Below are 6231 nucleotides of genomic sequence, written 5' to 3' on the forward strand. Positions count from 1 at the left end.
CCGCATCTGACAGCTTCATCGCTTATTGCTCTGAGACTGGTTTGATCAAATCATTACAGGTTTCATTGAAGTCCTAAGAAAGTCCTTTTTTGGTTTCCATGATGCGCTCTTTGTGCTTCCGCTCATCTTAATCATGGCAATACTGAGGTCAGGCTGCATCCTAGATGTTCATCCTTATTCCCAAAAGGAGTCACAATCCCCACGAGATCCTCCTGCTGTGTATCAGGCCCCGGGGGACTGTCAGGTAGTGGCCTAATGGAAAATGGCTCCCCCTCCGGGAGAAGTGACAACATCGACAGTGTCGTCACACTCGCCTATTTATTGAACATAGTCTTTGGTTTGTTGACTGCATGTCGATATTGAGCAGCCAATTGTGGGCCATGGGGGGTTTTTCTTTTCAGATGCAGTTGTTCAAAATGCGAAATGACAATAAAAAAAGGATGATTTGTGATAGATGTCCAGCATGAGTCCCTGCTGGGGTAGCCCTCTCCACACATAAATGGGACACCGTTGCCTCTCAGATACCCTAAGGGAGGCTGATTCCCCTTCCAAAGAGAGTGGGTGGATTTTTTCCACTTATGCCCTGGGTTGAATTGTTGCTTTTTTATTATTGATTTGTTGTGGTTTTAAATAGAGAGTATTCCAAAAACTGAAGTGTGTCTGAAAAGAAAGAAAAAGGCAAGCACCCATGACTTACTTAACTGGAGACAAAGATCTTCAAAAATGATGTGAATCGCTGGCACACTTGCTTACTGGAGTTGTAAAGTCAATTGATTTGCATACAGATTGCCTGAGGCGTTGAGAGTTAAAGCTCACACCATGGTTTCATAGGCTTGCCAGTTAAATGGCATGCCCTTTTAAATCAGCCAGTTCAGTGCCGGCTAGCACAGATTCTGTTCACAATATAGATTTGGAAACTATTCAATGCTTCTTTTAAATCTGAGCCCAGATGTGTGCATTGTATAGCAAAAGAGTAGGCAAGGCAAATGGCGAAGGGGATGGGAAAAACGCTCCTTCTCTGTAATTAAGTGAGAAGCAGCCACAGGAGCCTTCGCATGAGCTCATCCTCCCCTTTGGAGCTGCAGTGAGTCAGCAGCTGGAGCAGAGACTCATGACTCTTCCCCTCCCTCCCTGTGCTTCAGAGACAGACTGCAGATGCCTCCCCCTCCTCGAGAGATTGTCTCATTGAGGCCAACATTCAACCTGATAACAAAAATGTTCTGTCCACTGACAAAGTTCCTTGTTATTTTGAGTCGTCTCTACCAGCCTTCAATGGCGTCCAGGAGACTTTTGCAGTGTATTTGTAGTTGGGGATTTACATAGTCCGTAACTAGCTAAGAAGCTGCATAGCGCTACACAGGTAGTTGGGGGGGGGGGGGGTAACATTTGAGGTAAAGCTGGCCGGGTTACAAAATGTGCCGTGGTATGTTCCGGACATGGGGGTGGGATGTGCTACGGGAATGCAAGGAGTCTAGATGGTTTCAACAGACACACAAAAGCATACCCCAATTAGTCTTCAAGGTGATGAACAATCTAACTTTATTCCAAGACTTGTCAGTATCGGACAGCATAACCACCCACCCTGCAACCCAGGCCACACGCACCAGCCCTCTAGCTCACCTTTTCTTATAGTTCCCCAGATGCTCAATCTCTAGCCATCCTAAGCAACCTCCGACCTGTATCCTCCCTCTTATGTAGAACAATAGACACTTTCATATTCCGTCTTAGTCTGTTATCAGTTCTTACTACTGTGAAGGAATCATGAAGTAGACCAAGACCAGTGAATACAATTATATAGACAAACCTTTATTAACTAAATGTTGAGGGTTGGAAAACAGCCTACCTTGCCCTATACTAAGGTGGTATTTCCCTACCTAACTTAAACTAATGATAGTCTGTTTCAGAAAGTCCAAGGCAAATATCTGTATCCAAAACCTACACTTACCCTCACATCCAATTACATACAATGTGTAGGGATGTCCGCATCAAAATAAAAAGTGTTCAAATGAAAGTTCTGAGCTTCTTCCAGCCCTTGTATGGGAAAGGGTGTTTCCCTTCCCCAAGGTTCATGCAGTTCACTTCACAAAAGATAGGTGCCTTTCCCCCAAGCGTCAAACAGTTCAAAAATAACACAGTTCTTCAAGATGTTCGATGTTCCAAAATGGATTTCAAAGAGCCAGTTGCTCTCACTGCGCTTGCAAATCGTCTCTGGTGCACTGTGTAGTGCTAAAAAACACGTGCTAGACCACCTTGGTCAGTGCATGTGTTAGCTGCCGTGCAGATGAAGGGTATATCTAATTTTAATTGGTCTTCTCTGTATTTGGCAGGTGCAGGTTTAAAAACAAGAATGAGCTTTCTTCAATGGGTTTCTCTCTGGAGGTTGTTCACCTAAAGGATGAAAGGGACCCCTAGGTATGTGGTCTGGGGGTCCTTTATCGGAACGAGTTGGACCTGTGTAGATGGTGCTGTGCACTAGGTCTAGACGTTCTGTAGACGACCGGTTTCTGTGGAGCACTGTGGGTGTGCCACATTCATCAGGGCTAGGTAGGGGGCAGCTAGATGTGTTCCCACTGTAATTCGTCTATAGCAGCGTAGTCTGCAATACTTGTAGATCTCTCCCCTCTCCGTGTGGTGTAAATGCTCTCCACGGGGGGGGTTGAGACAGCCCGGAACCTGGAGCAAGAGTCTCGGGTGGTCCTGCGGGCCGTAGTGTTGCGTAGCAGGACCTCCCGAGACTCTTGCTCCAGGTTCCGGGCTGCCTCAACCCCCCCCCCCGTGGAGAGCATTTACACCACACGGAGAGGGGAGAGATCTACAAGTATTGCAGACTACGCTGCTATAGACGAATTACAGTGGGAACACATCTAGCTGCCCCCTACCAAGCCCTGATGAATGTGGCACACCCGCAGTGCTCCACAGAAACCGGTCGGCTGCAGAACGACTAGACCTAGTGCATAGCACCATCTACACAGGTCCAACTTGTTCCGATAAAGGACCCCCAGACCACATACCTAGGGGTCCCTTTCATCCTTTAGGTGAACAACCTCCAGAGAGAAACCCATTGAAGAAAGCTCATTCTTGTTTTTAAACCTGCACCTGCTAAATACAGAGAAGACCTATTAAAATTAGATATACCCTTCATCTGCACGGCAGCTAACACATGCACTGACCAAGGTGGTCTAGCACGTGTTTTTTAGCACTACACAGTGCAGCAGAGACGATTTGCAAGCGCAGTGAGAGCAACTGGCTCTTTGAAATCCGTCCCAGTCGAAAGAACTGTGTTTCTTTAGTGTGACTACGAGTTTGGGCAACACACAGTTCGATACCCCTGAAACAGTCCTCTTTGTTTTGCGATGTTCCAAAATAACATAATTCCACGGGACACTTCCCAGCTCTTCAGTTTGGTTACCTTTCATCAGTTTATAAGTTCAGTTCCTCAGTTTTAGTTACACAGGCTTTTCCTGTTTTCAATCACCAAGTGGCTTGCCTTTAGGAGGGTCTCCTCGGTCTAGGTGCAGTTCTTGGACCACATGGTCCACCCATTACAGGTCACAAAACGGACACACCTTGCTTGCTTCTGCTGCATAGTTATTTTGCCACAATAAGGCTTGAATAAATTCTCTCAATTACGCTTGAAGCTTTAACGTTTCCTCTTTCATCACTATTCAATGTTTTGTTAGCTTCCACTTGCAATAACCAACACAAGCTTCCCAGTACACTCTCCTGCTAGGAAGCTCTGTTTAAAGTCCTCTTTGCACAAGCCACCATAGCCTTCCCAGTACACTCTCCTGCGAGGAACTTTACATATTGTTCGGCTTTCCACGTTTGGCTGTTGGAAGCTCCACACGGCTTTGTCTAGAAATTCCCTGTCGTTGCTACAAAAGGAAATTCACAATGTCTGGAGCACTCGATGTCCTGCAGATGAAGGAGGAGGATGTCCTCAAGTTCCTTGCTGCTGGGACCAATCTGGGAGGCACCAACCTTGACCTCCAGACGGAGCAGTACATCTACAAGAGGAAAAGTGATGACATTTACATCATAAACCTGAAACGTACCTGGGAGAAGATGCTTCTTGCAGCCCGTGCTATTGTTGCCATTGAAAATCCATTAGATGTCCGTGTGATCTCATCCAGGAATACTGGGCAGCGTGCTGAAATTTGCTTCATCATGTGGTGCAACTCCAATCGCTGGCCGTTTCACTCCTGGGACCTTCACCAATCAGATCCAGGCTGCCTTCCGGGAGCCCCGTATGTTAGTAGTAACCGACCCCCATGCTCACCACCAACCGTTGACTGAGGCTTCATATGTCAATATACCCATTATTGCCCAATGCAACACAGTCTCTCCACTGCAACAATAAGGGAGCCCACTCTGTGGGCCTGATGTGGTGGATGCTGGCCCGTGAGGGACACAATTTCCTGTGAGCATCCCTGGGAGGTTATGCCGGATCTTTACTTCTACCTTGACCCAGAGGAGATTGAAAAGGAGGAACAGGCTGCTGGTGAGAAAGCTGTCCCTAAAGAAGAATTTCAGGGCGAGTGGACTGCACCAGTGCCAGAATTCCCCCAGCCGGAGTTGGCTGATTGGCCAGAAGGTGTGCAGGTGCTCTCTGTGCCCATCCAGCAATTCTCTGCCGATTGTGCAGATATTGCAATCACTCCTAAAGCACCTCAAGAGGACTGGAGCGCACAGCCGCAAGCACAGAGGACTGGTCTGCAGCCTCCACTGCCAAAGCCACAGAGTGGGTTGGGGCACCAACTGAATGGTCATAATCTCCCACATCCCTTTGATCTGAAAGACTTGAAAACAAAACTGATTTGTATGGTAAAAAAAAAAGATTTTGAAAAATATATATTGTTTGGCTTCTTTCAATAATGAGCAGTAACATCTGCTTAACTCTTGACAATGTCCTCTTTACTCTTAGCAATGCTTATTCCAAACATTAACTTATGGTTGATTTGCACACTTTGCTTATTAACATTGCTTTTCCATCTCTACTTCCTCCAATGCACTTTATTCATAGTAATCTTTTCTCTGGCTTTATCACAGTTCATTACTTGCTTATCACTCAATATTTGTTTCAAATGCACTTAAATGAGGTATTTCACATAATTACAGTCTCTTAAATTCAGCCGCTTGCTATAAATTGTAAATGTCCCCATTAAACGTGTGTCGGTATGCCCCGGTACTCAAAGCGCTCCTGGGCAGACTCGCCGGTGTTACTTGGCATGTCCGATGAGTGGTGTGGGGCTGCAATGCTTGTTGCGCCTCTTGGAAGGGTTCTCTGTCCTGTTGGTTCTCCCGCAGCTCCACAGACAGCTTCCTTCTTGCCTGCCAATCTCACCGATGCACCTTACTGATTCCATGACTCCACCAGCCTCTGCTGCACTGCGGTTTGCTCGGTGGTGCTCCTCCCAGTCTCTCCAGCTACTTCTCCAGTCAGAGAGAAGCTTCAGCTTTCCTCTGCAGAGCTCTCTCGCGTCGGCCTGCTTTCCACCTGGCTTCCCGCTGTGCTTGCTCTGCACGGCACCTCTGGACTTCTTACAGTGTTTCCACAAAGCTGCTCTTGCATACAAGTCCCTTTCCTTCATGTCCCTCTCACAACTACAGCACTGGCTTTTAAATATCCATCCAACTGGAATAGGCTCATGACAACTAGACTGCGCAGAGTGAGTTGTGCAGTCTGTTGTCAGTCTTTGTTGCCTCTTCCTCATCTCAGTACCAAAGTGGTGTTGACTGGGAAACAAGTCATGCATAAGATAGTGAAGGGACTGGGAACAACCTATAAAGGCCAGAGGGAGGTTGGATTCATCAGGAAAGGGAAATGGGGGGATACTGTGTCTCACCCACCCGAGGGTGCCTCATCCCCACTCCCCAGGTCTCCTCCATCTATGTGATCCTTCCTGTGATATCCACCCCTGGGTCAGGATCCGATAGCAACAGGCTTTCCCTGGCGCCCTGGGAGGAGGATATGTTGGGGAAAGAAGTGAGTACGCTCTCAGATTGCTCACAGTACCCTTTCATTATCACATGTCCATTAATATACAGTTCAAATTGCTGTGGATGACAACATGCGGTTCCATCCTCCTCAGGAGTGGTCCACCGCCTACCTGCATATTTTCCCTTGCATTGTAAGCTCCATTGTCCTGTCCGGATATAACCAGTACAATCCAAAGATGGTGGCGAGGTGTCCTTCACCCATTAGCCCTGGGCACCTCAAAAGTGCTGATC

General features: G+C 47.2%; 1 pseudogene; it reads left to right on the forward strand.

Annotated features, from left to right (window-relative positions):
- Positions 1-3819: 3819 nt before the first annotated feature.
- On the forward strand, positions 3820-4772 carry LOC138452559 (small ribosomal subunit protein uS2-like; annotated as a pseudogene).
- Positions 4773-6231: the final 1459 nt, after the last annotated feature.

This window comes from Ambystoma mexicanum, chromosome 4p (genome assembly GCF_040938575.1).
Source record: "Ambystoma mexicanum isolate Mex_15411 chromosome 4p, UKY_AmexF1_1, whole genome shotgun sequence".
In the NCBI taxonomy this organism is placed as follows: Eukaryota; Metazoa; Chordata; class Amphibia; order Caudata; family Ambystomatidae; genus Ambystoma; species Ambystoma mexicanum.